Source organism: Camellia sinensis, chromosome 7 (genome assembly GCF_055761805.1).
Source record: "Camellia sinensis isolate YWXY chromosome 7, ASM5576180v1, whole genome shotgun sequence".
In the NCBI taxonomy this organism is placed as follows: domain Eukaryota; kingdom Viridiplantae; phylum Streptophyta; class Magnoliopsida; order Ericales; family Theaceae; genus Camellia; species Camellia sinensis.
The window spans coordinates 181,974,417-181,997,416 of NC_138967.1; the positions used below are offsets into that span (position 1 = coordinate 181,974,417).

Below are 23,000 nucleotides of genomic sequence, written 5' to 3' on the forward strand. Positions count from 1 at the left end.
CATATTAAACATTTCTCATTACACAATAGATAAGCCTACTAGCTATATCAACATCTCAATAGATAAGCATACAAGCTGTATCCACACTTCAACAGACAAGCCTATGAGCTTTATCAACACTTCCATAGATAAGCATATGAGCTGTATCACCACATTATCTGACAAGAATATGAGCTGTATCAGTGGAGTCCATCCTCTATCTTCTCTCAAACAACATCCGGTTTAGAGGTCCATCCCCTATCTTCCCCTAAACCGTGGAGTACATCCCCTATCTCCTCCTACACACACAACGGATATACACATAGGTCATATACACAATCAATCAATACATAACGCAAATGTATTCTATCAATCGTCATACTCTATGACATACTCAATTGATTAGTTTAGTTTGCGTAATCATCAATCATAGCTACCCTCCACCGGTAGCCCAAAGCAATTATCTCTAAATAGATAATAAAAGCTCCAACAGATAAAATATCAATGTTTTCAAAAATGAGCGATTAATGAATCCAACTCCACCATTTTACAATATAATGAGCCAATTTCATTATTTCCAACTCAATTCCATATAACCACAACTTTCCCATATTAATCATGCCAATTAATTTATACAACCAATTAGGGTTTTCTACCCCATTTCCCAATATTGACCCAACGGTTTATATATCAACAACCAACAACAACATCATTATTTTGAAACCCACAATACCCATTTTAGGATCAAAATAACAAAACCTTCTTTTAACATTTTGAAACCCTAGGTCCCAAAATTACCCAACTTCAACACTTTATCAAAACAACCAAAGATCTATGTCAAAGACCATAAGAGTGAGTAGGAATTCCTACCTCAAAAGTTGACACCCAACGAAGAAGATGAAGAAAACAGAAATGCTCCAAATCCCGAGATTCTTGGATCAAAAGATAGCCCCTGACGATCAACAATCTTTTTGTAAAGGCCAAAGGTGAGGAAACAACTATTCCTAGATCAATACCTAGAGAGAAGGCAAGGTTTTAGAGAGAGAGGCTCTCAAATGGCCTTTTTGAAAAGTAAGAGAGAGAGTGAGGATGTAAAAAGTGATTCAAAAATGCCCAACTGCCTTCTGATATACGACATTCCCACTCGAGCGGAAAACACAATGCTCGAGCGTCAAGCACAAAAATCTGGCAAGCTCGAGCGCAAGAAGGCCCGCTCGAGCGCCAAGACACAAGAATAAAGTACATCCGTTTGAGCGCGAAAACCAGTCCGCTCGAGCGCAAATCTCCCTCTCCTAGAACTTTCACCAAGACAGTACTACCCGCTCGAGCGCTAACAAACCCGCTTGAGCTAGACCCGCTCGAGCGCAGGAAACCCGCTCGAGCGTAGAAATCACACCTGCAGAAGTTTTGCAGGGACACGAAATACTAGGAGCATGCAATCTCCGCTTGAGCGCCAAACGACCCGCTCGAGCGGAACGACCAAAAACCTGGCGACAAGGATTTAGACCAAGGCTCTACCTACTTGCTCAAAACATGCCCAACACATCCCAAAACTAAATAGATAAGGAATTAAAGGATGACAACTAGGTATACAACCACCAACTTCACGGAACCAAATTCCGGAACACAACAAGTACAAAAAGGGAAAACCGGGATCGCAATAACCTTCCCCCTTTAAAGAATTCCGTCCCCGAAATTAAATACAAGTTTTCAAAAACAAGTTTTCTCCACTCCCCCACAATATTACAACATAATATTAAACAATCCGATCCATTACCGATCAATCCCCTCTCTTTTCAAGAGGCATTTCACATTATACATAACAACCTGCATTATCAACATGCATTTCCTTGAAATTTACCAATTTCAACTCATTTTTCACAATATTACAACATAATATTAAACAATCCGACCCATTACTGGTCAATCCCCTCTCTTTTCAAGAGGCATTTCGCATTATACATAACATCTGACCCATTACCGGTCAATCCCCTCTCTTTTCAAGAGGCATTTCACATTATACATAACAACCTGCATTATCAACATGCATTTCCTTGAAATTTACCAATTTCAACTCATTTTCCACAATTCCTTAGCACATGCAACATTAATATCATGCTTGCATTTTCACAACATACTTAACACGCACAATGTTAACATAGCTTCCATTTACCAAAATATTCATAATGTTTTACAACTTAAGACATATATAATGCTCTTAAAGTTCAACAATATTACAAAATTACCAATGCATGGTTACACATCAACAAACAAGTCCAGATATTTTTCACGGACTTCCAACTCACGTTCCCAAGTGGCTTCCTCCACTCCGTGATGCTTCCACAAAACTTTTACCAAGGGAATGGTCTTGCCTCGCAAGACTTGATCCCGCCTATCCAAGACCCAAACCGGTCTCTCCTCATACGAGGCATCCTCATCTACCTCTAAGTCGGTCCAATCTAACACATGGGACAGATCCGGCTCATACTTCCGAAGCATACTCACACGAAACACGTTATGCACTATGGACAACTGCGATGGCAAAGCTAAACGATAAGCAACCTCTCCAATCCTCTCAAGGACCTCAAAGGGACCAATAAACCGAGGGGATAACTTCCCACTCTTCCCAAACCTCATCAAACCTCGCCTAGGTGATATCTTTAGAAAGACATGGTCACCTATCTCAAAAGCCAAAGGCCTCCTCCTACGGTCAGCATAACTCTTTTGGCGACTCTGTGTTGTAACAAGCCTTCTACGGATAAGCTTGACTTTCTTCGTTGTTTCCCTAACCAACTCCGGACCCAACAAAGGTGCATCATCCACCTCGGCCCAACAAACTGGAGACCTACACGGTCGACCATACAAGGCCTCAAGCGGTGCTATACCGATACTCGATTGAAAACTGTTGTTGTAGGCAAACTCCACCAAGGGCAAATGCCTCTCCCACGTCCCACTAAAGTCAAGGACACAACCTTGAAGCATATCCTCAAGGATCTGAATAGTACGCTCGGACTGCCCGTCAGTCTGAGGATGATAAGCCGTACTAAAGGTCAACTTAGTGTCCAAGGCACTCTGCAAACTCTGCCACAACCTAGCAGTAAAACGAGGATCTCTATCTAAGACGATCGTCACTGGGATTTCGTGCAATCTCACTATGTCCCGAATATACAAGTCGGAAGGTGATCTACCGAATCTCTCACGCGCATAGGAATGAAGTGCGCCGACTTAGTCAACCGGTCTATAACCACCCAAATAGCATCACTACCCCGCTGAGTCCTCGGAAGACCTACAACGAAGTCCATAGTGACATGCTCCCACTTCCACTTGGCAATAGGCAAGGGTTACAACAAACCCGCTGGCCTCTGATGCTCGGCCTTCACTTGCTGACAAGTAAGGCACTTAGACACGAAAACGGCCACATCTCTCTTCATACCCCGCCACCAAAACTAGCGACCCAAATCCCGATACATTTTAGTGCCTCCGGGATGCACCGCAAGGCGTGAATGATGAAACTCTTGGAGTACTTCCTCTCGGCAAGACTCCGGCATAAACAAACGGTCTCGGTATCTCACACTCTAGTCGGGATACACCGTCAAACCCTTCTCAACTTTCCCACTGGAGATCATTTCTCGGAGGGATTCTACCTCAAGGTCACCTCTCTGTGTCTCTAACACTCGAGCCACGAGTGTGTAGGCTGCGCAACAACAAAAAACAAGGCCACAGCCTCAACAGATTCGCCCAGAAACAAATCAAACTCGCCAAGTGCCCCCAACATTTCCCACTCCCGGATGGCTATACAAGCTACATCACTAATGGATTTTTTGCTAAGGGCATCGGCCACAACGTTGGCCTTTCTCGGGTGATAATGCAACTCGAAGTCATAGTCCTCAATGAACTCCATCCATCTTCTCTGCCTCAAATTTAAGTCCCTCTGTGTAAACAGGTACTTCAAACTCTTATGGTCCGAGAACACCTCGAACCTCTCACCATAAAGGTAGTGCCTCCAAATCTTTAAGGCAAAAATCACGGCTGCTAACTCAAGGTCGTGTGTAGGGTAATTCTTCTCTTGTATTTTCAACTGACGTGAGCTATAAGCTACCACTTTCCCCTCTTGCATCAACACACAACCCAAACCCTCTCGTGAGGCATCACAATAAACCGCATAACCCAACCCTCTCTCCGGAATAATCAAAACCGGAGCGGTGGTCAATCTAACTTTCAACTCCTTAAACGACTTTTCGCAAGTCTCACTCCACACAAACTTGACCCCTTTCCACATCAATCTAGTCAACGGCGAAGCTAGCCTGGAGAAGTCTTTCACAAACCGACGGTAATACCTAGCTAATCCTAGAAAACTGTGGATCTCAAACACACTCTTAGGCTGTGCCCAATCTTGCACTGCCTCAACCTTGGATATATCAACAGACACCCCTTCTCCGGATACTACATGGCCTAAGAATTTGACTTCGCTTAGCCAGAACTCACATTTCCCAAACTTGGCATACAGCCTATGGGCTCTAAGCAATTCAAGCACCACTCTCAAATGTTCTTCGTGCTCCTCCTCAGAAGGCGAATAAATCAGTATGTCGTCCACGAAAACGACCACAAAGCGATCTAGGAATTCCCGGAAGATCCGGTTCATCAAGTCCATAAAGACTGTCGATGCATTGGTAAGCCCAAATGGCATTACCAGAAACTCATAATGGCCATACCGCGTACGGAATGCCGTCTTCGGAATATCCTCCTCCCTGACCCTTAACTGGTGGTAACCCGATCTTAAGTTTATCTTAGAGAAACAACGGGAACTCTTCAACTGGTCAAACAAATCATCTATACGGGGGATAGGGTACTTATTCTTAACCGTAGTCCGATTCAACTTTCGGTAGTCGATACACAATCTCAAGGTACCATCTTTCTTTTTAGCAAAGAGGGCTGGTGCTCCCCACGGTGAAACACTAGGGCCAACAAAGCCCTTATCTAGCAATTCCTGGAGCTGAATCTTCAACTCGCTTAACTCAGCTGGGGCAAAACGATAAGGTGCCATAGAAATCGGCGCCGTGCTGGGCACTAAATCAATAGAGATCTCTATCTCTCGGTGAGGTGGCAATAACGAGGTCCTTGGGAAAGACATCCGAGTACTCACAAACCGCTCTCGGTAACACAGTCTGGGTCTCATCACACTCACCACTCATGAAGCTAGCAAGGAGACCATTAAGCTCACTCTGCCCTCGCGGATCATACATCAGCGGCAATACACTACCAACCCGATCTCCTAAGAAATGGAAACACTCCCCGCTCAGGGTACAAACTATGACCCTCTGGCAGTAGCAATCAATAACAGCCCGGTATGACGATAGCCAGTCCATACCTAGAATAACATCAAAACCCTTCATGGGCATAACAACAAAAGGAAAAGGAAGCCTACGGTCGGCAACCTCTATATCACAACCTCTACATCCGTGTTTCAAAATCAGTTCACCCCCAACCGGTGATACAATACAAATAGGAGATGCTAACAGTGCCAACTCCAACTCCAACACAGGTGCAAATGTAGCAGATACAAAAGAATGAGACGCACTCGTATCAATCAATACACTAGCAACTAAGTTACAAAACAGAAAGGTACCTTTCACAACTGATGGAGCCGGTACTAGGTCCTGCGCGGTAACAGCATACACGTGCCCTGTAGGCCCCTGATCCACCTGCTCACCTCTAGGAGCAAAAGACTGCTGCACTGACTGGGATGACGAAGCTCCCGGATTGGCCCTCGAGGCCTGCACAGACTGAGCTGGCTGATAACTCTGCGTCTCCCTAGAACTAGACGCTTCCGAAGTGGCACTCAACTGTGGGCAAAACCTCTTCAGGTGCCCAGGCTGACCACACTGATAGCAAGACAGAGGCTGGCCCCTGCCTTGACTCTGGCCCTGAGGTCTAGCTGAAGAAGAAGCAGCTCGCTGACCCCCTCCCTTCTGCGGGCAAACCAAAGACTTGTGACCCAGCTGGCCACACGCAAAACAAGTCAAGCCTCCCTGATTACCTCTCCCAGAGCTCGCACTCGGCACTGGAAAGGTCGATCTAGCCAAACCACCCTGAGACTGCTGAGGGTTAGAACCCCTCTGTCTCTTGCCGTCACCCTAACCATCTTGGCTCCTCTTGGAGCCTCTCTGCCCTTCATCCTCCTCCTGTATCATAATCTCCATATGAGCTGCAGCATCAACCAAACGTCTGTACTCCCGGATAAAGGACCCTCCAACTCTCAGCTTGAGTCCACGTCTCAACTTCCGCTCAAACTCAAAGCAACGGCGTTCCTCGGACGCCACAAGTTCAGGTGCAAACCTGGACAAGCTAGTAAAAGTAGCCTCAAACTCGGCCACTGAAAAACCCTGTTGTTTAAGCTGACAAATCTGTTCCCTCAGCTTCTCCCTAGCAGCTGAAGACAAAAACTTCTCCTGGAAAGCACTCACAAACGCCTCCCATACACTACCAACACGGCCCTTCTCGTGCTTCCACCATTGACCCGCATCTCCCTTCAGTTGGAAAGATGCCAAGGTCGCCTTTAAAGCTCCGTCCTCGATGCCAAGCATCTCGAACGTCTTCTCCATCCGTTCCAACCAGTCTTCAGCCTTAAGTTCCTCCTTCGGATCCCCGACAAACTCGTCCGGGTTTGACCAGAAGAACTCCCTCTTCAAGAAAGAAGGTCCTGCCTCAGCACCCTGATTCTCAGCTCTGAGAATACCCAAAGCTCCCGCTATCTATCGGGCCAAGGCGCCCATAGCCTGCTGACCGGCTAGCTCGGCTACGTTGGCCTGACCAACTCCCTCCTGCCTTGCCGGAACGTCATCCGGTAAAGGCATCTCCTGCCTACCACGCCTGCCACGCCTACCACGTCCTCGTCCTGACATCCTAATAAAGGTAACCAAGACTATTAGTACATTTACAAATGTGACGAAGCTATAACACTCACGTCCTAATGTATGGACAACTGTATTTCACTCCACATAAGCACATAATCATATAAGCACTTACGAATTTCATTTCCGGATAATGATAGTCCTGAGGCGTTACTAGAGTTCTGGTTAGAAACAGCATCGATCAAGTGCTTTTCCAACAAGACTCCCAGAAACCCATGGATCTAATCAACATCCTAGAAACTACATTCGATACCCACATAGTCACATAAGCATGTTATCAATTAAACACATAACATTACATCTAAGTCTCTAATCAAGCGAGACAAGCCCATTGTGATACTACTCACTTCCCACGTACCCAAAGTATTCGAACCCGGTACGCTCTGATACCAAGTTGTAACGCCCTCAAAATAATACATAAAATCCATCACTTTAGACATGCATTGATACAAAAGAAATCAACCATTTCTATTCATCAGAGTAGTTCTTACAACAGTATTACATGTTAACAACAAAAGCAAATGCCCTACAGGCTTACAGCTTTCCAAGTCAACACTTGGTTACACAAAAGAAGAGTACTAACTCTATACAAAATAAGCCCTTGGCTTGATATACATGTAATACAAACAAAATAATCAAAAAGAGTCTTCAATTCCCATATCCATCCAAGCTATGTCCTTGGAGGTGGCATGCTACCTGTACCTGAAAATAATGTCCCATATAGGGTGAGCCAACGCCCAGTAGAGATATGCTAAACACAGTATGAGCAATAACTAAGACATTAACAAATGATAAATGTTTAATTCCCATAAATCAATTCATAACCCATTTCCATTACACGACCACCATGCCCACGTTTCATTTCATTTTCCATTCCCATCCAATTTCCCATTTACAACAACGGCTCAGAACCTGGCCAACAATTTTCATGAGACAGTGACTCATATTAAACATTTCTCATTACACAATAGATAAGCCTACTAGCTATATCAACATCTCAACAGATAAGCATACAAGCTGTATCCACACTTCAACAGATAAGCATATGAGCTTTATCAACACTTCCATAGATAAGCATATGAGCTGTATCACCACATTATTTGACAAGAATATGAGCTGTATCAGTGGAGTCCATCCCCTATCTCCTCCCAAACAACATCCGGTTTAGAGGTCCATCCCCTATCTTCCCCTAAACCGTGGAGTACATCCCCTATCTCCTCCTACACACACAACGGATATACACATAGGTCATATACACAATCAATCAATACATAACGCAAATGTATTCTATCAATCGTCATACTCTATGACATACTCAATTGATTAGTTTAGTTTGCGTAATCATCATGCATTGTCTACAACAATCATAGCTACCCTCCACCGGTAGCCCAAAGCAATTATCTCTAAACAGATAATAAAAGCTCCAATAGATAAAATATCAATGTTTTCAAAAGTGAGCGATTAATGAATCCAACTCCACCATTTTACAATATAATGAGCCAATTTCATTATTTCCAACTCAATTCCATATAACCACAACTTTCCCATATTAATCATGCCAATTAATTTATACAACCAATTAGGGTTTTCTACCCCATTTCTCAATATTGACCCAATGGTCTATATATCAACAACCAACAACAACATCATTATTTTGAAACCCACAATACCCATTTTAGGATCAAAATAACAAAACCTTCTTTTAACATTTTGAAACCCTAGGTCCTAAAATTACCCAACTTCAACACTTTACCAAAACAACCAAAGATCTATGTCAAAGACCATAAGAGTGAGTAGGAATCCCTACCTCAAAAGTTGACACCCAACGAAGAAGATGAAGAAAACGGAAATGCTCCAAATCCCGAGATTCTTGGATCAAAAGATAGCCCTCGACGATCAACAACCTTTTTGTAAAGGCCAAAGGTGAGGAAACAACTCTTACTAGATCAATACCTAGAGAGAAGGCAAGGTTTTAGAGAGAGAGGCTCTCAAATGGCTTTTTTGAAAAGTAAGAGAGAGAGTGAGGATGTAAAAAGTGATTTAGAAATGCCCAACTGCCTTCTGATATACGATATTCCTGCTCGAGCGGAAAACATAACGCTCGAGTGTCAAGTACAAAAATCTGGACACGCTCGAGCGCAAGAAGGCCCGCTTGAGCACCAAGACACAAGAATAAAGTACATCCGCTCGAGCACGAAAACCAGTCCACTCGAGCGCAAATCTCCCTCTCCTAGAACTTTCACCAAGACAGTACTACCCGCTCGAGTGCCAACAAACCTGCTCGAGATCGATCCGCTCGAGCGCAAGAAACCCGCTCGAGCACAGGAAACCCACTCGAGCGTAGAAATCACACCTGCAGAAGTTTTGCAGGGACACGAAATACTGAGAGCGTGCAATCTCCGCTCGAGCGCCAAACGACCCGCTCGAGCGGAACGACCAAAAACCTGGCGACAAGGATTTAGACCAAGGCTCGACCTACCTACTCGAAACATGCCCAACACATCCTAAAACTCAACAGATAAGGAATTAAAGGATGACAACTAGGTATACAACCACCAACTTCACGGAACCAAAGTCCGGAACACAACAAGTACAAAAAGGAAAAACCGGGATCGCTATAACATGTTAACACCTGCTTGATCAATCTGTTTTGTGCAAGTGATCTATTCTGCTACTAGAGCTATCTGTGAGTAACAACTTTATAAAGCTATGTTTGACTATAAGTATTTTCTGATTGATATGATTTGATATGTTTTTAGAAATGCTATTTTATGAATCATGAATGAATATCCAATTTTTTGAAATGTATTTGTGGCATTCTTAGTTCACGTGGCCCTCGCCCAGGGGAAACAATATTGTGGCTTATGTTCATGTGATCCTCGCCCAAGGGAAACAATACCATGGCCTATGTTCATGTGGCCCTTGACCGGGGGTAAAAATACCGAGACCTGTGTTCACGTAGCCCTTGCTTGGGGATACGATACTGTGGCTATATGTGCACAAAGATGTTGATCTTATGGTCGTCTGTACCGACTATGCATGTGGGTCTTATGACCAATATGATTTATTAGCTAATGGATGTACCACATAAAACTGCTTATGAATTCTGTATAAGTATGTGAATCTGAATCTAAATCTGTTTCCGATATGAACTTTGATTTATGAATATGTGATGGATATCATTCATAAACCCTTTACTTTGTTGTTATTCACTGGGCTCCAGTTCATCGTATTATTTATGTATGTAGGTGGTCAGGCGCAGGACTAGGCCTAAGTTGCTTCCTGGAGTTCTATTTTGGGTTAGCCAACCACCGTGCCTCTCGAGGAGGTTCCCGAATTAAGAAGTGATCAAGTTTGGTGAACCATGTTTAAGACTTTTGTTTTCTTTTGTTTTTTCTGAACAAGTTTCTGTGCTGTCTATGTATTGGGCTAAGACCCATTTTGGTTTATCTGTATATAAGTTGTCATCATATATGTAAATATAAGTTTGAAATTTTTCTGTCCCATATACGTCTACATAGCTTTATGGACATTGTATTTTGATATTTGCTTCCGCTAGCCCCCTTCTTTTGTTAATTCGTTTCAAAGGCCTTCGGTAATCTCAAGATTACTGGGCGGTTACGATGCTAAACCTATAGGAGTGGGTTTGGGTTGTGACACTATCTCAAGCACCCCTGTGCTTCCATCCAGACTCTACAATCTATTTGTCTCGGATCTATCCATTTTTTTTTGTTTTATTTCATGTTTTAGTTTTTCTTTCCAAACTCAAGTTATTATCCTTATTTGAGTTTAAGGAGAGGTGTTAAATATAGTAACTATATATTCTATCTGTCATACATACCATGTTATATTTATTACCATACTTAGAATTATCATACTTAGATTTCTCCCCTCCTACATAAAGGAGTCTTGTATACACTATAATAATATATACATAACATAATATTCTCTCTCTCTCTCTCTCTCTCTCTCTTAAATATTGTAACATGGTATCAAAAATTTTCTATTTCACTCCTCCAAAGTAATCACCAAAGCGCTAAAAGTAAAGAATTTTTTTTTTTCTCTGAGGAAGCATAAGATGCATCATAATATTAATGAAATCGCAGAGTGAGTACATTATCACAATACACTATTACAATGAAGGATTAAAATAAATATTGCACAACCTACGTACTATCACCATGAATAGTGGAAAAAACTTCTATCAGCAGCACCTGCGAGTACCTACACATTGGTTAGAAAAAACAAAAGAATGTACCATAACTTGCAGGTCAAGACGCCAATGAAGAGCATCATCTTAAAAGAATGCAAAAAAGGCTTAGGTCTTCCTGACTGTCTTCTATGCAATGCGCTCTTTTTCGCTTGACGTGATCTATGCTTTGAGAGGATTGGATAATTTCCATCGCATTGTGGATGTCTCAATGTCGGATCAAATTTTTCCATGCTCATTTGTGCAAGTTCAAATGTTATCCAAAGTAAACAGTTTTTAGTAAAAGATGAAAATAAATTCACTGAAAAAATAAAAAATTTACTCACTTTTTTATTAGATAGGGAATTAAATCGCTTATAATTTGTAAATTGAGCCAAATGAGGCATTAAATGTTGGTTGGTCATGCGTTGGTAGCCAAACATAGATAAAGTTAGACCATTCATTTTTTTGAAATTAAATATAATGAAACAATATGTTACGATTATTGGATCAATCTGATTTATTTATTTATTTCTGAATGATTTACCTACACGAGATTACAAAATTAATAAATTAGATTATTGAAGTAAGATTCATGATAGATCTCATGTGCAATGGTAGAGCTAGAAAATCAATTCAGAGATGTCACCTATTAAATACAGTTTCAAAATGTGTATTCTTCTAGCCAACAATAATAAAATAATGGATAAAAACAATTTTAGTCTCTAAAGTATGTACGTTATTTTAGTCTCTTAAATTTTAATTTTGTCATTTTTGAAAATCCTAAGTGATTCGTGATTAGATCAAGATTAAGATATTCCAAATTCCAATTATCCAAAACACTCAATCTAAATCAACAAGCACTTACGAGAGTGATTTAGATTGTTTGTTTTTCGGAATAAACAATAAATCGACACAAACGATTTTTACGTGGAAAAACCACAATTGAAAAACCTTCAATTGTAATAAAAAACCACGGGCAAACCGCCACTAATCAATCCACTACTGAAGAAAGAAAGATTACAAAGATAACACAAATTACCCAACCCAGTCAATTTGTCTTCGATTCTTCTGTAACTCTTTCATCACGCCTTCATCTCGGAATTGATTATCCTGAAGTTGAATCCATAACTTCGTTTGTCGAATGAACGACTACGTACATAATCAACCTCCTTTGAAACTCTACGTTTGAATCTTCAGAATCCACCAAAGAGAACTCTCTTGAATATGAAGTAACAAACTCCTTGATGTATGAATCTCAACTCATAAGTTTAGAACTCTCTCAAGAACATCAAGGAAAACTCACAAAACCTTAGAAGAAAACTTCAAACAAAACCCTAGGACTCTTGAATAAGATCTAGGAAACGTCAATCCTAAAATCAGCCTAAACATGTATAAATAGGCAACCTGAGTCCGCAATCTCCACTCGAGCACCCAACATCCCGCTCGAGCAGATTCAGCAAAATATGCGTGTGATAAAACAGAGTTCCGCTCGAGCGCTTGAGAACCCGCTTGAGCGCGAAATCACACCTTCCAGTATTTTTACAGACCTGACAAACTACTGAGAGACCCCAATCTCCGCTCGAGCGCCAATGGCCCGCTCGAGCGGGAAAGACAAAAACATAGAAAAAATTACAACTTTTTCAACACAAAGTTTTATACCCGGATTTGACAATAAAGGGACATAACAATTTTAATCCTTAAAGTCACTAATTTGAGTCATTTTGGTCTTGAGGCTAATGTCTGTTTCGGATTTGGGGTGCTTGCTGTGCACCCAGCACAGCAGGCACTGCTGTGCACCCAGCACAGCAGGCACTGCTGTGCACCCTTATGGGCTTATTTCGGAGTCCATTTTAAAAATCTGAACCGTTCACATTTTAGAGTACATCGAGTAGAACATATCTGTAAAAAATTAAGTTAATCGGATATCATTAACCCTTTCATCCACTCACATTTGTATCTTCAAAAATAAATGACATTGTGATTTAAAGTATTAAAATAAATACAACTATGAGTGGATAAAAGGGTTAACGATATCCGATTAACTTAATTTTTTACAGGTATGTTCTTCTCAATGTACTCTAAATGTGAAAGGTTCGAATTATCAAAACGGACCCCGAAATAAGCCCATAAAGCCGCACAATAGTGCCTGCTGTGTTGGGTGCATGGCAGGCACCCCAACTCCGTCTGTTTCCCTTACTAACGAAAAATCTATTTTATCTTGTTTTTGCAAGGGCAATACAGGAAACCAAAAGAGAGAGAGGGGCCAAGAACAAGAACGAGAAAAGGGGAGATTCGAATGTCGGGTTTTAGTTGCTTCAGAAATTGGTGAAGAAATCTAAATTCATTTGTGTTTGCTTTATTTTATTGGGGAAGCTACAAATCAGTGGGGTTTGGGAAAATATTTACAGTGTCATGAAAAAAATTATGAATTTAATAATTAATATCTATAAACTTTATCATGAGTTTGAATTTTTTTTGGCAAAAATTCACTATTTTATTTTATTTGTCACAGCTTCTAACCAAGAAACAAATGGGGTTGATGTTGGTCTTTTGGGTGAAAAGAATAATTTTTATTTGGACATGGAAATAGGTGATGACATTCTGTCACATATTGATCTTGGGTCATATGGTGGGGTTAGTACTACTGTTGGTGAAAGTCATGTCCAGAGGGATGATTTAGGCTTAGGTGAAACTGAGGGTCACATGAATGAAAATGATACTGAGTGCCAGAGGGATGAAACTGATACTGAGGGCCAGAGAGATAAGGGGACTAGAAGAGCACATGATTCTGATTTGGATAAAAGTGACTATGAAGGTTGCATAGATGATGAATATGGCATATGTATTGATGATGATAAACTATATGAGTCTAACATAGATGCAGATGTTGAATGGTCTAGGGTGTAACAGATTGTGCAAGGAGAAAATTGGGATGCTGGAGTCTTGAACTTTAATGAAGAAGCCGAGGAGAGTGACATTAACTCGGATTATGGGGACTCAGATGAGTAGTTGAGCTTGGACAGTTCATCTGATGATGACACATCTAGATCCAAGAGGGTCATTTTAAGCATTTCAGACCTGAAACTGACATGAGCGACCCTGAATTTAAGTTAGGCATGGTGTTTACCTCTGCCGAGGAGTGCAAGGCTGCAGTAAAAGAGTATGCATTGAGGAAACAGAGAAACGTGAAGTTGGTGAGAAATGACAAATTAAGGGTCAAAGCTGTGTGTAAAAGAGTGTTAGAATTTACCATCACCTACCACACACTTACCATCACCTACCACACACTCACCTACTACACTCACCTACTCCTCACCTACCACCACCTAACCTACATCTATATAATCAATCAATTGTAACAGAATCACAAATCAAATACATCAATAACACATGAATCAAGATATCAATCAATTCATCAATTAATAATACATATATTTTTACATGGTATCAGAGCAGGTTTAGAACCTACTATTTTTCGTTTCACCGGCGGGCGGCAACCTCGCCTTGGCCGCCCGCCGGACCTCAACCTAGTCCGCTAAGATTTTTTTTTTTACACATACCTCGCCAGAGCAAAACCTCCAAACGCCCTACCCTTCGCCGCCCACCACCGCCGTTGACGGCCACTCCTCCACCGGCTGTTCCTCCACCTGCACCGCTTGCTGCTCCACCTGCTCAGGTTCCGGCCCCAGCTCCGAGCAAGACATTGTCCGGGTCATTCACAGCCCTCCTTGCCTTAAAGAAACAGAGTAGACTTCTCTCTCTCTCTGTTCTAGTATCTGGACAAAGCTTAACTCTTGAGTGGCTAAACTCTTTCAAGTTTTTCAACTGCAACTTTTCAAAGGTTTTTTGAAATGGAGATCTGGACTTTGTTACATCTTTTTGTTCTTCTTCTACTAGTATCATCATCACCATCTACTTCAAATCAAGAGGGTGATGCTCTGTATGCATTGCGGAGAGCTATGAATCAAGAAGCCAAAATCTCCGTCGCCGTCGCCGTTGGCAGTGAGTCCTCCGGCACCGCCGACGGAAGCACCAGCAGCGCCGTAGCCAAACCCATGCTCCCAATCTCCTACTCTCTCTCCTCACTTTGCATCTATACAGCTTATTGGTGCACCCTTTATTCTCCACTTTCATTATTTTATATATATATATATATATATTTTTATTATATTATATTCAAAAAAAAAAAAAAAAAAAAAAAAAAAACCAACACGGCACATGCATACACATGCACACACGGCAGCCCACTCAAACACACATGCACTGGCTCTCTCTCTCTCTCTCTCTCTACTCAAGGACAAAACCCATTCTTCTTTTCTTTATTTCATCAAACCCACTAAGATTGTCTTCACCTTTCTTTTATTTATACATAATTATCATCTTTTCTTTATTTAATCAAACCCACTCAGATTGTCTTCACCTTTCTTTTATTTATACATAATTATCATGTTTTTTTCTATTCCACCCATGTGGGCTTGTCTCCCATTATTATTATTATTATTATTATTATTATTATTATTATTATTAAAAAAAAAAAAAAAAAAGAAGGCAGACGACGAACTTGCACAATACACTCATTTTATTCATCTCGGGATCAACCCCGATCACCATTTTCCAACATAAAAAAAAACAAAAACAAAAACAACCACATCCACAGTGGGATTTTTTCCTTCTCTACTCTGCAGCCGGTCTTTTCTTCTTGCCCCCGTCCTGGGCGGCCCTTGCCGGTGTTGCCTCCGTATTTCTCACTCCACTGGGCATGATCACTACTCCCTGCTCCTCCACTGCAGCATATGGCGGACTTCCAAATCGGAACATCACGGTGGCTTTCCGCTTCAGCTCCTTGTTTTCTGCCCTTAGCACGCTTATCTCTGCTCGCGCATCCTTATACATGCGTTGGAGCAGAGCCAGCTGGGAATTTAAATGCTGCACCTCATTTGTCCTACTCTGCAGCCGGTTCGACAAATTTGTGACCGCCGTCATGGTTTCCACACATGACTTCAGAGTATACTGATTAGCCTCAATATCAGTTTGCACCGCCATTTTTTGCTCCACCGACCGCATCGGAAAGTTCAATGGAGCAAAACCAGAGGTGTTTGGTTGAGGTTTACTGGCCACCGCACCAGTTATTTCTCTTGTGGGCTCGTTCAGTTCTGGAAAGAGCGTGAGCAGGTTCTGGGTAGCTGGACGGGAAGAAGAGGCCATGTTTTTGGGTTGCTAAGTGTTTCAGCGAAATAGCAATTTCAGACTGGTAATGTTCGGAAGGGTTGGTGACAGAATGGCAACAAAGTGTTCCACAGTTTCTCTCTCCGCAGAGGCAGAGTTTTTTAAGCGAAGGGTTGGTTTCAGAGGTTTCAGAATGGTATGCCTCAGCCTCAGCCTTCGTCTTGGTTAAATAGCCGAGGCAGCCACGCGTATCGCGCGCCTCTTGCCGCCCGACAAACTGGCACGCCTTTTCATGGAACATCTTTTGATAAAGTGGACACGTCTTTTGATGGCACGCCTTTTGATGGCACGCCTTTTGATGAATTGGGCACGCCTTTTGATGGCACGCTTTTTGACAAAATTGGGCACACCTTTTGAGGGTGCAACTTTTTACAAGGGTCCGACAAGACTCTGTAAACTGTCCCGACATTTGATTCCGATTAGCTTTTCCAAGGGTCCGACAAGACTCTGTAAACTGTCCCGACATTGATTCCGGTTAGCTCCTTCATGGGTCCGACAAGACTTTGTAAACTGTCCCGACATTGATTCCGGTTAGTTTCTACAAGGGTCCAGCAAGACTCCATAAACTGTCACAACAACTGTCACAACATTGTCTGCTACAATGGTCCGACATGACCCCATAAACTGTCTTCTACAACGGTCCGACATGACCCCATAAACTGTCTTCTACAACGGTCCGACATGACCCCATAAACTGTCTTCTATAGCGGTCTGACACCGCCATCCAATGTCCTCTACACCATTATGACACCACCATACAGTGTCCTCTACAACGTTATGACACCACCATACAGTGCCTTCACCAACGGTCTGACACGACCATACAGTGTCTCCTATCCTTTTTTCTTTTTATGTATTTTCTTGTTTATTTTTATGTATTTTTTTGTTTTGTTCCTCTCTTCAAACTCAAGTTGGTTAGTTTCTATCCTACTTGAGTTTGCGGGGGGCTGTTAGAATTTACTATCACCTACCACACACTTACCATCACCTACCACACACTCACCTACTACACTCACCTACTCCTCACCTACCACCACCTAACCTACATCTATATAATCAATCAATTGTAACAGAATCACAAATCAAATACATCAATAACACATGAATCAAGATATCAATCAATTCATCAATTAATAATACATATATTTTTACAAAGAGGATGTCCTTGGGTTTTGTATGTGCCTAAATATGATGGGGATGCATTTCAGGTGAAAATTTATAACAAGAAGCACACTTGTTCTAAGACATACAACAATAGGAATATACCCTCTAAGATTTTAGCACAGAAGTTTATGGAGGAACTTAGAATCAATCCAAATTGGCCTGTCTCTGCCATGAAGCAAAGGATTAGAAAGGATTTGAAATTGGATGTATCAACAAGTCAAATTTATAGAGCCAAGAAAAAGGCATTTCTAATGATTCATGGAACTGATGCTAATCGATATTCCAAGCTTTGGGACTATTGTGAAGAGTTGAGGAGGACAAACCCTGGCTCCACTGTGGTGATGGAAGCACCAGATGATGAGGAACTTAGAGAGCCAAAGCCAAGATTTTTGAGATTATATGTTTGTTTGGAGGCTTGCAAAAGGGGAATTTTAGAAGGTTGTAGACCATTGGTTGGTCTTGATGGTTGCCATATAAAAGGTATACACAGTGGGCAATTGTTGACAGCAATTGGTATTGATCCCAATAATTGCTGATTTCCAATTGCATGTGCTGTAGTTGAGATTGAAAATATGGACTCATGGGAGTGGTTCATTGGGCTGGTTCTCCAAGATTTGGGTATTACTCCTCAACAGCAACATCACTGGACCTCTATAACAGATTAACAAAAGGTATAATACTTGTTAGTATTAATTTTTACTTTCACCTTGTATATAGCATTTACTTACTTCTAAAATTTGATTTTGGTTTCCATTTGACAGGGTATAATTCCTGAACTTAATGAACTAGTCCCAGAGTCAGAGCATAGGCATTGTGTGAGGCACCTACACAACAACTTCAAGAAACAGTTTCCTGGTTTAGCACTGAAGGATAGGATGTGGAGATGTGCAATGGCAACCACAATACGAAGGTTTACAGCAGAGATGGAGTTGTTAAAAGAGGAGGATGAAAAGGCTTTTGATTGGTTAGCTAAGGAGCCGGCAACATATTGGAGTAGCTCACATTTTCCTACTAATGTAAAGTGTGACCTTTTGTTGAACAATTTATGTGAAAGTTTCAATGCTCAGATTCTAGATGCAAGGGACAAGCCAATCATAGAGTTGCTCATGAGAGTGAAGGCATACTTTCACGTAGAAAGTGGGATCTATCAGGGATCCCATGTGCACATGCCATTGCTGCAATTCATGACAGAGAACATGAACCGGAATGCTTACGTTGCTCAATACTACAAGAACGAATCTTACCAATGGGCTTATGAACCTATGATTCAACCAATGAGTGGCTATAAGATGTGGCCTAGGACAGGGTTGCCTCAAGTGCTACCTCCACACAACTACAAGCAACCTAGTAGGCCTAAGAAACTAAGGAGGAGGGAACCGGATGAGCCAACCAAACCAGGAAAACAACATAAGCTAAGGAGAATTGGCCAAGACTCAGTGAAGTGTAACAAATGTGGGAACAAAGGCCACAATAGAAGGACATCAGTCCATGAAGTTGTCATGCGACTAGGCCTTTTATTTATTTATTTTTATTCTTTTTTTTTAAATGTTTTTAATTCTTTTATTTTCTTTTGTTTTTTTCCTCACCTTTTTTTATCAATTTTTTCTCTTTCTTTACTTTTTTTTTCTCCCTTGGTTGCTTTTTTTGCCTTGTTCTGTTCTTCCACACTCTGTTGCATAGTTTGGGCGGGAAAGTTTCCTCTGAGGATCCAGCTACACATTTTCTCACGTGTGAAGATGTTTTTCCGATAATGCCCTCAGTTGAAGTCGGCAAGTAAATAGACGTTAGCTTCAGGACTAAAATGACTCAAATTGGTAACTTTAAGGATTAAAATGTCAAAATTAGAACTTGAGAGACGAAAATGACAATAAATGCATATTTTAAGGACTAAAACTATCTAATAATACATTTTTTAATTAACATTAACCATAAAAAAATTAAATATTCATTACAAAATATTTTACTGTAAACTTTCACATTTGACTTGGGCGAATTTTCATTTTTGAAAGCTTTCCATGATATAATTGAAAATATCTTAATAAAAAATTCTTGATTTTAATACAAATCATAGGAAATTAAAATTCTTAATTTCAGTACATTAAAATGCTATCACATTTAGCACAAATCACCATAAATTAATATCTCTAATTTTTATTTAAGCTGTAATAGAAAAGTGAGATAGGAGACCCCATAAAAAAAATGAGGGGACGCGACACGTGGCATGGGTAGGGCATTGGTGGGACATCTTGGATTGTTTTGGGGGTTAAATATTTTAGTTAATTTTTTTATTTTTGATAAAAAAAATGTACGTAATATTAGAGAAAAAAGTTGATTTTTTTATTTTTTTTATTTTTTTTTGACTATTTTAGCCAATTACCAAAGTAAGTGCTTGTATTATGTATATATTTTTTTATAAAAAAGAAAAAACCATTTAAAAAAAAAATGAGGGGTCACGTGACCCCTAGTCTTGCACACGTGTCCAATTAGACCATTCAGACAAGTTGTGTCCAAATTAAGTGGCCACAAACAACAACAAAGTTTATAATTCACAGATTTAGGAAGACATAGAATACCATCTTCATATATTTTCTCTATTTTCTCCCAGTCCTTCTACTTGTATAGAAATTAATTATAAAATCAAACATAACTCTCTCCAAGTGAGACCCACTTTATATAACAAGGATTGTGTCTGATTATGTAAATAATTTCTATGTACCTTAACTGTTTCATTCCTTATCGAGCATTTAAGAGTGTAATGGTGATTTCATTGACTGAAGTTGAACTTGGTGCATCTTTTCTTGAAGAAGAATCAGCTTCAAGTGGATTCCTCTCAGTGTAAAAACCAGGCAGTTTAGGCTGAGGCAATGCACCTTCACTGCCCAACATCAGAACTACACTTGACATACTTTGCCTGTCTTCTGGACATTGTTGTACACATAATAGTGCCACGTGGATTGATCTCAGCATTTCAGATAGATACATGAGTCCCTTAAAGATCCATCCATCTGTTCTAGTGACCTGCCTTCCTTGTAGAGTGTCCATGCCTGAACAATTCAACATGAAGATGACATTAGAAAAATAAAAATAAAAACAAATCTAAAGCCATGTTTTAAATATTGGCCAATACGAACTAATGATGAAAATGAAAATCAATGCAGAACTGCCCATATCGGTTCATAGTGGATATGGGCCTATTCGGTTCTATTGTTCTTTTAATTTTTAATTTTTAATTTTTGTTTTTTGTTTTTTTTGTTTTGTTTTTTTTTTGCTTTTTTTTTTTTGTTTTTTTTGTGTTTTCATAAACAAAATGACAAAATTAAAAACACTTACTGTTTCGTATCATTTTAATTTTTGTTTGAAGCAATTTTCAAAGATTCAAAAAACTACTTTTTCATTTTTCCTACAAACCAGGTTGTTTTAAAAAAAAAAAATTAAAATTAATTTTTGGACAATTTTTGAAAAAATCACGATCACGTCATTTGATTTTCAATACAACTGTGTCGTGATTCATGCAGATTCATTTTGTGATACTGCTATTTAAAATATTGGTCTAATAGCACATTGATATGTAATATAATGTATATTAGTAGATTGGAACTCACATGCCCGACAAGATAGAGACGGTGGGCTGAATGAATGAAACCTCTGTTTCTCTTCCCACTAATAATCTCTAGCACCAAAACGCCAAAACTAAATACATCTGACTTTACTGAGAAAATCCCATCAATTGCGTGCTCTGGAGACATATAGCCACTATAGTAAAACATTAGAAGAAGGAAAAATTTACAGAAACAAGATTGAATAACATAAAACATGCATATATACGTACTATGTTCCAACCACTTTGCTTGTATTCGCTCCTGTCTCATTTCTTCCAAAACTTCTAGCCATACCAAAGTCTGATATCTTTGGGTTCATGTCAACGTCTAGCAGAACATTGCTAGCTTTGAGATCTCTATGGATTATTCTGAGTCTGGAATCTTGATGAAGATAAAGAAGCCCTCGAGAAATGCCGTTGATAATGTTGAAGCGCATAGTCCAATCCAGTAATGTGCCACGAGTTCGATCTGTGCAAAGTTTTTGAATATAACTATAAAAGAGTTTCTAAATATAAGCCCACTTGAATGCCAAGAAAACTAAAATAAAAAAGATGGACTTGTTAAGCTTTAAAGCCAAACCAAAAATAAAGAATTCCAAGCTTTTGTTAGGCTTGTACTCATAGATCAGCATCGTCTCGTCTCCTTGAATGCAGCATCACAGAAGCTTCACAAGATTCCGATGTTGGAGTTTGGCAATACAAATAACCTTATTCTTGAACTCATATAATCCTTGTCTAGAATTCCTCAAGGGTATGTTTGATTGGAAGGATTAAAGCATGGGATTGGGATTATTAATCCGTGGGCCCAATCATCCTATGTTTGTTTTGATATTTTGGTTTAGGATTATTAATCCAATGGATAATTAATCCAACAAATTTGTAGGATTATTAGTAATGGGGTAGGGGTGGGATAGTTAATACCACACTAATTTGATAGGATTATTAATACCTCACTATTAGTGTTGTGAATCAAACATGACCCAAAAGTCTCTTCATAGCTATTTTTTGTCCCTCTTCAAGAAAACCCTGAGGACAAATTACCATTTGTGAGTTGTGAGGCATGTTCCCTTTTTGGGTAAACTACCAATAGGTCCTGATAGTTTGACTTAATTCCCATCAAGTCCTATTGAAGATAAGTCTTGGTAAAATCATCGCTAAAAATAATTTTTTTTTGTGACGATTTTTTACATGTCGCTAAAAATAACAATTAATGACTTTTTGTTGTCATAGTTTTTATAAATTGTCACTAAAACTTACAATTAGTGACATTTTTCTGTGATGAATTTTTCAAATTATCGCTAAAAGTTGTGAATTAATGACACTTTTTGTGACGATTTTTTTAAATTGTCGCTAAAACTTATAATTAGTGACATTTTCTGTGACAAAATTTTCATATTGTCGCTAAAAATTAACAATTAGTCACATTTTTTAATAGTATTTAATGAAAAATATCATTAATTATCATAGGATCTATTGGACAATAAGTCCACTTATTAGAACCTACACGTAAGTCCCCCTTTCTTTTTCATCTTTTCCTTTTGTCGTCTTCATTGTTTACCGTCTTTTTCTGCTTCATGTCTAGCACATTCACTTCAAGTTCTACTATTGACTATTGCATTTTTCATACATAAGACAAAAATATGAATTTATCTATTGAACTCAGCATTTGCTAAAAAAAAAAAAAAAAAAAAAAAAACGGAGATTTTAGTTCAGTCTCAATAACTTTTTATTAAAATAACGAGCACTGCTGGAGAGCTCTAATCCAGCAGCTCTAATGCCAGCTCTAATGAGCTGGCATGGAGGAAATAAAAAAAAAAAAAAAGAAAACAAGGCACAGTCCATCACTGGACCCCACTGCCAACACACTAGTGATGGATTTAGAGCTCATTTTTTAGAACTCTAAATCATTTTTGTAAAATAACTTCGTAGT

At 39.9% G+C, this 23,000-nt stretch overlaps 1 pseudogene; it reads right to left on the bottom strand.

The window, feature by feature from the left end:
* Positions 1-20,120: 20,120 nt before the first annotated feature.
* On the bottom strand, positions 20,121-21,702 carry LOC145794867 (G-type lectin S-receptor-like serine/threonine-protein kinase SD1-1; annotated as a pseudogene).
* Positions 21,703-23,000: the final 1,298 nt, after the last annotated feature.